This window comes from Phyllostomus hastatus, unplaced genomic scaffold (assembly GCF_019186645.2).
Source record: "Phyllostomus hastatus isolate PE091 unplaced genomic scaffold, TTU_PhHast_1.1 phas_contig_86, whole genome shotgun sequence".
In the NCBI taxonomy this organism is placed as follows: domain Eukaryota; kingdom Metazoa; phylum Chordata; class Mammalia; order Chiroptera; family Phyllostomidae; genus Phyllostomus; species Phyllostomus hastatus.
Genome location: NW_025333977.1, coordinates 86,780,338 through 86,792,131, shown reverse-complemented (window position 1 = coordinate 86,792,131; position 11,794 = coordinate 86,780,338).

Below are 11,794 nucleotides of genomic sequence, written 5' to 3'. Positions count from 1 at the left end.
AGGATCCCATGTGCCCAGGAGCCCGGTAGGAGTGTCCAGTCTTCCAACCAGTGAGGGCCAGTTTTGGCCAAGTTTGCTGTTGCCCCTCTTCCGACCCTCATGTGTTGTAAGGGGGAAAAGCCTCCATTCCTGCATGTTCTGTACAAGCTCCCTTCTGTGGAGTCACCAGCTGCCCAGCTGCCTTCCACAATTTCCGTCCTCCTGAGGTTGTTCCCTTCGCAGGGAGGGCAAAGCACTTCTAATCTTCAGTTCTGCCTTGGAGTTTTCTTTCTGCCCCCTGCCTTCTCCAGGGATTTGGTCTGACCTGTTACATTTCCTTAGTCTCATTAGACCTCTGCGGTAGCGATTTTCTCTTGTTTAAAGGCATTACCAGAGGACTATGAGTATTGATTGTTTTCCTTGTGACTTGGGCCTAAGCTCCTACATACAGTGCAGAAATCCGAAGCTCAAAACAAACCCCACACCCAAAAATGCACACATATTCTATCTTTATACTTGGGTGCTATCTACACTTTAGATCTGAAATATGATTCTTAGCTCTTCAGGTAGATACCTGGGTACGGTTTAAAATTTTTTAAAAAATTAAATCATCTTAAGGTACTTACATATTCTTGTTCAAGGTGCTTTATGGATCTGCTTACCCTTTTGTAAATTGAAGATATTTCCCAGTGTTCATGCCAGGGTTAAATGAAATCATGCAAAGTGCCTGGTACCTAGTAGGGGCTCAACAATTGTTCCTTCCTCCTACCTGATGCCTTCTCTTCCAGAGTTGTCTCATACTTCAATGAATCATTGCTATATGGAATTTCAGAGCTGGGAAGAAATAGATCTCCTTTTTCATCACCATGACAACAGAATCAGAGAAGTGAAAAATTTCTTCTTGAAACAGTGAGCAACTGTTAACAAAGTAGCACCTTTTTAATTGGTGGCAAGTATATGATTTTCGTCCTTCTTTTTCCCCTTTTACTTCAACTAGTTTCTGTAATCTTACTTATTTACTCCAAAAGAACCAAAAGAAGTTGGTGATTGATTTTCTACTTACTGAGAAAATGTTAACAATGATATCTAATACTTTTATGTCACCCACCTTCTAACTGCCTGCAGAATATCATCGAAGGTACCTGGGGTGTTATTATCTGAAAAGTAGACATTTTCATAATTAGTACACTCATTTTCAGATGTCTTTAAGCTATACTCATATTTTATTCATAAAATCTCAAAGGATCCTTTCACCCTCTAAATAGGAGCAATTCCAAAAGGAACTTTTCTACTCTTTGTTTTGATGTGCCTAAAGTTGACTTAATTAGTTTCCATGGTAATATATTTCATCCCTTCATAGTTTTTGTGGTCTTAATTATCAGCCCAGTCTACTAAAACTAAGGCTCCTCTCTCTTACAAAAGATTTAGAAAGTAATTCATCATTGTCATTAATATATCTTTAATATATGCCGTTATATGCTCTAATTAAGAAAGATTGTGGCAACCTGCTGAATTTACACATATTAGTCAGCAGAGGAAAAGAAACTAACCAGGATTCCCTCAGTAATGGTGAGTGAACAGGGAAGAGACCAGTGCCCAAGTCCCGCCCGGTGGAGGGGAGCAGGGAGTGGGGTGTAGGGAAGACACACTACCTGGCACTACTCATGAGGGGCTCAAGTCCTTCTGATCGAGGCCCATCCCACAGGTAGTGTGATGCAGATAGCGGCCCCAGCATGCTGGGCCCAGGTCTTCCCAGAGTCAGGTTGCTTGATGATGCAGCCCAAAGAAGGTGGTAAACTCCATCTAAGGCTAAATACTGGCACCAGACTGATAGTCAATAAGAAAAAGTTGAAAAGAACTTTGAACAGAGAATTCAAGAGATGGAGTAAAAATAGCCTCTTCAACAAACGGTACTGGGAGACCCGGACAGTTACATGCCAAAAAATAAAACTTGATCAGCAACTTAAACCATACACAAAAATAAACTCAAGATGAAAAAAGACAAATATAAGTCAAGACACCATAAAATCCTAGAGGAGAACATAGGCAAGAAAATCTCAGGTAATTCACATAGCAATATTTTCACCAATATATCCCCTAGAGCAAGGGACATAAAGGAAAGATTAAACAAATGGGACTTCATCAAAATATTTCCCAGCTAAAGAAACAGCAGTAATATGAAAAGGGAACCAACTACATGGGAAAATATATTTGTCAATGATACCTTGGAGAAGGGTTTGATCTCCAAAATATATAAAGAACTCACATGTCTCCACTCCAGGAAGGCAAATCCAATTAAAAATGGGCAAAGGACCTTAACAGACACTTCTCCAAGAAGGACATACAGAGGTTCCAGAGACATATGAAAGGATGCTCAGCATCACTAGCCATCAGAGAGATGCAAATTAAAACCACAATGAGATATCACTTCACACTAGTCATAATGGCCATCATAACAAAATCAATAAACAAGTGTTGGCAAGGATGGGGAGAAAAGGGAACTCTAGTAAACTGTTGGTGGGAATGCAGACTGGTGCAGCCACTGTAGAAAACAATACGGAATTTCCTCAGAAAACTAAAAATGGAACTGCCCTTTGACCCAGCAATTCCACGGCTATGATTATACTCCAAGAATCCTGAAACACCAATTCAAAAGAACCTATGCACCCCAATGTTTATAGCAGCACAATTTACAATGGCCAAGTGCTGGGAGCAACCTAAATGCCCACCAGTAAATGAGTGGATCAAAAAACTATGGTACATTTACACAATGGAATACTATGCAGCAGAAAGAAAGGAGGAGCTCCTACCTTCACCATAGCATGGATGGATCCAGAGAGCATTATGCTAAGTGAAATAAGCCAGGTGGTGAAAGACAAATACCATGTGATCTCACCTGTAAGCGGAACCCAATCAACAAAACAAACAAGCAAGCAAAATATAACCAGAGATATTGAAATAAAGAACAAATTGACAGTAACCAGAAGGGAGGGGGTGATGATGAGGAAAAGAGGGGAAAGGTCATCAAGGAACATGTATAAAGGACACATGGACAAAGCCAAAGTGGGGTGTAGGATTGGGAGTGGGAGGTAGGGATGGGTTGAGTGGAGGGGAGAGGTGTGGGGAAAATGGAGACAGCTGTGCTTGAACCACAATAAAAAAAGACAGGAGGAAAGAGCATATATTCCATCTTTGAGTAGTACATTTTTCTTGCTTGCTTGCTGGAAATAAGCTAGTAGGTATAGTTGAAAAAAGAAAGAAAGATACTAAGTTATGATCTCTTCATTATGATAAACAAACTTACTTTTTATCATATGATAGAGTACAAAGCTATTTTAAAACAGTGTTTCATTTAAAACAATTTTTAAAAGTTGCTTTGAAAATCCAATTTTTAAAAAAGATTTTTATTTTATTTTATTTTATTTTATTTTAATCGTTGTTCAAGGACAGTTATCTCCAAGTGCTGGAAGTAACCTATTTATTTATTTTTAGAGAGAAGGGAAGGGAAGGGGAAAGATGGAGAGAAACATCAATGTGTGGTTGCTTCTCTAGAACCCCCTACTGGGGGCCTGGCAGGTAACCCAGGCATGTGCCCTGACTGTGGCAACCCTTAGGTTCACAGGCTGGCACTCAATCCACTGAGCCACACCAGCCAGGGTGAAAATCTAATTTCTTAAAAGCATTTTGGCAGAAATCTGTAGCCAAAGTCAGGCTTCAGAGACCAGTAAGGATGTCATTAACTGAAAATTTCTTACTTGACAGAAGAAAGGAATAACACAGGAACACATTGCCAGTTAAATTGTTCCTTTCTTAGGATAAAAGATCACTCCACATATGGAAGTCATGCTTCTTTCATGCAATTAGGAAATTGAAGACTCTCTTTGGGCTTTTGATAAAGTTTCTGGAGCAGAGAACAATCTTTCTCTTGTGCAGTTATAGAGAGGAATTTATTAGATAAAAGAAGCTAGAGGAGGTGCTAACAGTGGAATTGGCGTGGAGACTGCTAGCTGCCCACCTAACGCACGTTCTCTTCCTAAGAGAAACCCAGTTTTCCTGGGGGCAGTGTTGTATTCAGGTTAAAAAATATGCATTTCCCAGTCTTCTTTACAGATAGAAGTGGACAAGTGATACCATTGGGTCAATGATTTACAAAAGTAAGTTTAAGGTTAAAACTTCTGGGGTTACTTCTTTTTTCTTTAAGATTTTATTTATTTATTTTTAGAGAGGGGAGGGAGAAAGAGAGAGAAAGAGAGAAACATCAATGTGCAGTTGCTGGAGGTCATGGCCTGCAACCCAGGCATGTACCCTGACTGGGAATCGAACCTGCGACACTTTGGTTCGCAGCCCGTGCTCAATCCACTGAGCTACACCAGCCAGGGGTTGGGGTTACTTCTTAAAAGTGAGTGACCCATGGCTGGTATGCCTTTTCTGCTCTATGGATTTTTCCTTTTTTTCTCCATGGAACATGAAAAATGTAGTAGATGAGATCCTTTTACCTCATAGAGGCGAAGGAAAGCCATGAAAATCACAGGTACCTCAAGTCAACTCAACCTTCAGTCTTGTAATAGTTTCTTTGATGAGGTCAGTGTTGCTTGAGATCGGCTGCTTATGAGAATCACCTGAAGATATTATAAAAACTGAAGTTGGGACTATCCGAACACGTAGGATGTAGTAGGTAGTGGCAGGCTGTTGTTCCTGTTACAAAGCCCTGTTCCTGTTACATTAACCCAGGCTAATTTCAAATATACAGGTTGGGGCAAAAGTAGGTTTATAATTGTGAGTGCATGAAACTCAGAGTTTATTCTCATATTATTATTTATTAATTATTGTATTGTTTTTATATGCACAACTGTAAACCTACTTTTGTCCCACCCTGTATTTCTAAATGTATGAGAGACCTGTAAATGCAAATTGACGATACTAGAATTCCAGACAGAAAACCGTCCTCAGGTGGGTGGATGAACAACAGCCACTTCTCTCCCCGGGGGTCATTTGCCAATTCCAGGCATGGGCTGGGGATCTGACACAGCCTATGTGGAAGGACTCTGTTGGGAGGAATAGAAATGTGTAACATTTTTAGTGCCATGCAAGGCTGCAGTGATAGAAGGAAGCTTGCTTGTCTGTTTTGCCTGTCTTGTTTTTCCCCGTAGGACATGAGCATGTGCTGGTTGGTGTTGCACAGGTGGCTGGGAGCTAAGCTAAAGGCTTCTAAATGGCAAACTGATATCCTTTGCAGTTTCATGATAGGAAATAAAGACCTGCCAACGAGGCAGACATGCCTCAAACACATAGCTTCCTCCCCTTCAAGACATCTGCTAGATTTAAAAATGTACGGGAAGGAGATTGACTGGGCTAAGAACTTTGGAAGGATAGAGCTGCACTTTCCAGTTTGTCAAAGCTGAAGAGATAGAAACTCACCCAACCGTCAATAAAAGTTCAAAAGAGCCTGAGGAACAGAGGTGAACCAGAGGTAGACTTGAGTCTAATCAACACTGAAACTCAACCCCATCCCAGTTAGTACTTAATTATATTGAGGTTATCAGCCTTTTGTACCATATGCTAATGGAGAACAAGAAAACCTCTCTTTGGTGAAAGATAACATTTTTTGGAGATTTTGTATTTTTTTAATAAACAGTTTGGCACACAATAAAAATCTAGACATACAATGAGGCAAGACAAATAGAATCTGTAATTAAGAAAGAATACAACTGAGTAGAGCCAGAGATGGTCCAGATAGTGAAGTCTGCAGCCAAGGAATTTAAAGTAATTGTGATTAATTTGTTAAAATAATAAAGAAAAACATGACCAAGTAGATGAAATTCTCAAATGATGGAAATGATTCTCAAAAGATGAATTTCCAAATGATGGAAAATCTCACCTGAGAATTAAAAACAACATTTGAAATTAAGAACTCAATAGATGGGTTGTATGAGGTTGGACACAGGTGGGCAGACTTAGTAAACTGGAAGATAGTTCAGGAGAAAATATCCAAGTTGAAGCACACAGAGACAAAAGTATGAAAAGGATATAACAAATGTGTATATCCAGCTCTCTGAAACAAGAAAGTCTTGGTTTGTAGTGATACAACTGATTGCCATGGTGTAAATATTGTTGCCATGGCCGATTTCCAGCTCCCACTGATTTCACAGTCATATCACAAAATACTCGAATATTTAACAACTGACTCTTTCCAGCTGGGGCAAGCTGTCTTTAGCACACCCTTCATGTGAATCATATTCAGATGGTCTAAAATATGTCAATTAGAGACCCAGAAGAAAGAAGAGAAAGTAACAGAAGCAACATTGGAAAAAAATATAGCTGAGAATATTTCAAAACTTTTAAAATAAAGGCATGATTTAAAGAATCAGCCAATTGTAACTATGATAAATATAAACACTACTGCACTTCAGCACATCACTGTAATACTGCTGCAAACCAAGGTGTAGTGAGCTGGATGGTGGCATGTCCGAATCCCCAGAACCTGTGAGTGTTACCTTGTTTGGAAGAGGGTTTTTATAGACCTAATTAAATCAGGAGAAATGAAATGAGGAGATCATCCTGTATTATTTAAACCAGGTGAACCTTAAATATTACCCTATTCCTGTTCCACCATTGTAAAATAGAGAAATAAAAACAACCTGCATCAGTCATTAAAAAAGTGACATTACTATGAATTTTACAAACATCAAAAATACACTGAAAGACTAATAGACACAAATTCTTTTGTTAAATAGAAAAAATAAATACCTCTTTACTTTTTATGCAGCCAGCATAACCTTGATTCTAAAACTTGACAAAGAAATTACAGGACCTTTACTGACTTATCTCTCTTGTGAATGTAGATGCAAAAAGCACTAAAATTCCATTTATATAGAGAAAGGATGTCCCATCATGACCAGTGGGATTTATTTTACAGACACACAGTAGCTTAGGTAGGATTCATAACTCAGTGAAAGTAATTCACACATTATTAAGAAAAAAATGCATGACTATTGCAATGAATATAGAGGAAGCATTTGGGAAAATTTAGGAGATATTAATATTTAAAACAACCATGGAAAACTGGGAATAAAATGTAATTTTCTTATTTTCATAAATATGTCTATTAAAAAACCTATAGGAGACATCACATTAAGTGATGAAATATTTCAAACTTTTCCTCTAATATTGGGTATAAGACATGGAGGCCTGCAACAACTACATCCCTTCAACATTTTCTGGGGGTGCAATAGGGCAAGAAAAAATAGTAAATAAAGATTGAAAAAGAAGAAAATAAACTTATTTTCAGATGACATGATTGAGTATGTAGACTATTCAAAAGAATCTGCAAACTGTTTTACCAACAAGTAAATCTAGTACACTTGTTGGAAACAGTTTAGATGTACAAGTGTTTGGTTTTTCTGTATGCCAGCAGAAACCAAAGAGAAATTAAATTTAAAAAATGATACCAATTACAATAGCATCAGAAATTTAAATGTATCTAAATTTAGGAATAAATTTGAACAAAAATGGACAAAAACTGCTAAAAATTATTGTAAAAAATACAAAAGAAATCTCTAAATACATTGCTTGATATGTCTTGTTCTTGGATTGTAAGACCTAATAATCTAAGATATCATTTTTTGTGAATTAATCTATAGTTTCAACATAATTAAATTCCTAGGAGATTTTATTGTGGAAATCGAGGTGATGATTCTAAAATTCACATGGGAATGCAAGAGACTATGAGTAGCTGAGGCAATCTTAAGAGAACAGAGCCAAAGGACTTATTCTATCAGATGTCAAGACTTATATACCTACAGTAATTAAGATGGAGCACTATTGGAGCTAGGATAGAAAAATTGATCAGTGAGGACAGAATGTAAGAATAAAATTCCATGCATACATAATCATTTCATTTATGACAAAGGGTACCCTGAAGTTCTGTAAGGAAAGGCTAGACTTTCAATAAATAGGGTTGGGTTAACAGGCTAACTGCCTCATGCCATACACAAAAATCAAATCCCCATGGATTCCAGATAAAATGTGAAAGGTAAAACAAAGCCTTTCGAAGAAAAGGAGAACATCTTTCTTACTTTGCTTTCTGTGGCTATGTCATCCCATCCTAAACTGACACCAGTTTTCTTGGCATCTCAGAGTGCCTCTCTTCCCTCAATCAGGAATGTAATAACTCTGACTTCCTTTCTTCACCATCATGACAGAGTGCATGCATCTCTGGGAGACCATCTCTGGCCTGCCCATCAAAACTTTACCCCACCCACTCTCTTCCACTCATTTTCTAAATTGTAACAGAGCCTTCCTGAACTGTTGCGCACTACAAGGAATGTGAGGATACTCAGATTTCACTTCCTGATCTCTCTTTCTCTCTTCCTTGGTTCCTCTTTGAAAAGTTTCTCTATCCTTCTTTCTAGGGTTGGAACTTCATTTATGCAATATCCTCTGACCCATTTTCAGGATGACTTAACAATAGAATCCTTTTGTTTGAATCCATCCGGCTTGTCTGTTGATCCTTGAAAAGGAGTTTTTGGAATTAAAAACAAAGAAAACTATAAATAATAATTACAACAACAACAACAGCAAAAGTAGGTAGAACTTTTCTCTGTCATAAAGCCTGGCTACAAAAAAGCAGCCTTCCCATGGACTCAAAGGAGTAACCATCATTCTTGAAGCAGAAGAGTGACTCCCTGTCCCCCGCCAGGCACATGCTCTGTCATTTTCTGTGTACAAGAAAACTCATGGCTTGCTCTAAAAAGGGGGAAATCTTCAGGAAAACATGATTTACAAAGGGTAACTAAAAATGCATAATTTTAATTGTTCCAAAATACCTCCATTACACATCCAGTTGCCTGTGCCAGAATTTATCTGCTTGTCCTTTGTCTAGTCAAACTTTGGTCCTTGTAGATGAATCATTTCTTTAGGGAACTCTTTCTAGATCTCTTTATGTTAAATTGTGTTACAGGCTTGCCTAGCAACCAACTTCTCTCATTCATACTACTGTCACATTTATTTTGTAGGATTATGTGATAAATTTCTTCATTTTCTATTAAGCTGAAGGTTTAGTAAAAGCTGGGACCTTTTGATTTTTGCTACTTAGTGTATCACCAGTGCCTTGGGCAGAGCCTGGAATGTGGCATACTCTCAGCAAATACTGTAAAACCCTATTATAATATGCTCTATCAATAATGAAAATTAGACTTCCAGCAAAGGTGGAGGCATAGATAGATACGCTTTGCTTCCTCACACAACCAAAATGACAACCACCAATTTAAAAACAAAAAACAACCAAAATTGCCAGACAACAACAACAACAGCAAAAGTAGGCATCCTGTGATGCCTACTTTGAAAAATAATGAAAATTAACATATAATGAATTTGGCAATTAATTCCTGTCCATGTTCAGCCCTTTTTTATACGGGTGTGTGGAAGGTGGGGATAGGGGTGGAGGATAAAATTCTAAGAGAAGATGTGGTGAGATGAGTGAGACTGGTGGTTAAATGGCAGGCAGTTCTATCTGAGGAAGCAGAGGGTATGCACCTGTGTATTATGGCCAAGTATTCTTGCAGTGAGCTGATGAAACATATGTCAACTCACTGTTCGTGGAATCACCGATACTGTCCTGAGCTATCATTAGTACAGGACCCAGAACCACTCGGCTCAATAGCTAAGCTTTAGTCTAATGTGCCACCAGGTGGTGCCAAATCGTAACAAGGATAGGAATAGATGTGGATCCAGCAACGGAATGTCTGAATTCCTGAGCAACTAGCCAATTAGTTAACCCAGTCATTTGATTAACCTCATAATAATGCAAACATACATTTTACAAGATCTAATTGTTTAATGACCACAACACAGTGTAGTGGAATTTTTCTTTGTTTGTTGAATTGATGAATGGCTACACGAGACCTGTGTACATTTCAGTAACAGTGGAAAGACAGGGCAGGGTTGGTTATAAGGCAAAGGTATTCTGTTAAAGCGATAATGTCTTGAAGTTTCTCTCTTCAATGATCCATGGGGAAGTCTTCTCAGTTTATTCTGTGGAGTTAGTTACCTTGGTTCTGATCATTAAATGGATTCAAATATTTTCTTATGGTTACAACATACAGTGTTTTGGTGGAATATTGAGTCCACAAAAATGGTTATTTTATCCCCATGATGGCAGGATTTCAAATAAAGTGAATAATAAATCAATAATCTATAAATAATAAATTCAATAATATAATAATGGCAATAATAACAGCAGGAAACATTATTTGTCAGGCTGACTATCTGTCAGGCACCATAATGGGCACTTTCACATACTTGACCTCATTGAATCCTTATAACAACCTGTGAGGTAAGAGTTATATTCCCTTTTTTGAAAGGTTCGGGCATAGAGAGGTTAAGTCACTTTCCAAAGGTTATTAAAAAATGCATAGCAGAGTTGAAATTGAGCAAATCATTTATCATTTAAAAGCTCAAATGCAAAAGCTGTATTTTATATCTGTGTTATTTGATTCCAGTTATCAAGGAATATACCTTATAGAGACTTGCCAAAATCTCTAGGACAAGATGTTTGGTTTTGATGTATGATTTGAAAAAAACTGGCTACTTACAAAAACTGTAGTAGAATTTCAATGAGAACCATATACACAGATATATAGAATTGAATTGAAGTCTATGTAGTTAGTTTATTTAAGAAGTAGTATCAGGGAGCAGGGTTAACTGATGCGAGAGTGAAAAAGTGAGAGACGAAAAGCCAGTCAAAGATGTAGTTTTTATTGAATATGTCTGTTGGTTATTGTTGATCATGCCAGTACCTTCTGAGGAGTCTAATGAACTAAGAACTGGCCACTTGGAGACCACAGGGAGCAGGATTGTCCATTGGCTCCCATCCTGCATCAGTCACGAGTGGCCCCCATATGCACTGACATCCCTGTGCTTCTGGGGTGCACACGTCAGTGCCGCCAGATTCCTGCTGGTGTCACAGGCAGCAGTGTCTGAGAAGCTCTGAGCAGAGACAGGCACTTGATATTGGCCACTGTGAAACAGGTCAATGTCAGGTTACACCAGTGAGAAGCTAAGCTTGTAGTAGAAGCTAGAGTAGGAGGTAGGGCTGAGAGGATCTGAAACACTGCACAGGAAGGTTCTAATACTGTGTACTCTTCCTTTAGAAATATCTGGGCGGCTCAGTTGGTTGGAGTGTCATCCCACACACCAAGAGGTTGCAGGTTTGATCCCTGGTCAGGGCACATACCTAGGTTGTGGGTTTGGTCCCTGGACAGGCCTCATATGAGGGGCAACTGATCGAAGTTTCTCTCTCACATCGATTTTTCCCTGTCTTTCTCTCTTTCTCCCTTCCTCTCTCTAAAATCAATAAATGTATCTTTGGATAAAGATGAAAAAAATACCTGAGATTAATTATAAATTTTGGTAAAATAATTTTTTAAATTTTGGTAAGAATTAAATGTAATTGGATTGGATTCTAAAATGATATCAAAACTGTGAAATAACTTATTGGAATAAAGTATCTTTGGCCATCTCATTTCTTTTCTCATTGTTACCATAGAAACAAAGCATGGCTCACTGTTTTTAAGTTGAATTCCAATTTTTATCAGTTCTTACTGATTTTATTATTAATAGTACATAAAATCCAGGTATTATTTGTTTTTTCAAGCTCACTAAATATAAAATTTTAGCTTAATTTTATGGGGGATGGTATTCAGTTAATTGTGTAAGTCTTTATCTTTTTAAAAAAATGTATCTTATTGATTATGCTATTACAGTTGTCCCATTTTCCGCTCTTCACTCCCCTCCACCCTGCATATTTATCTTTTAA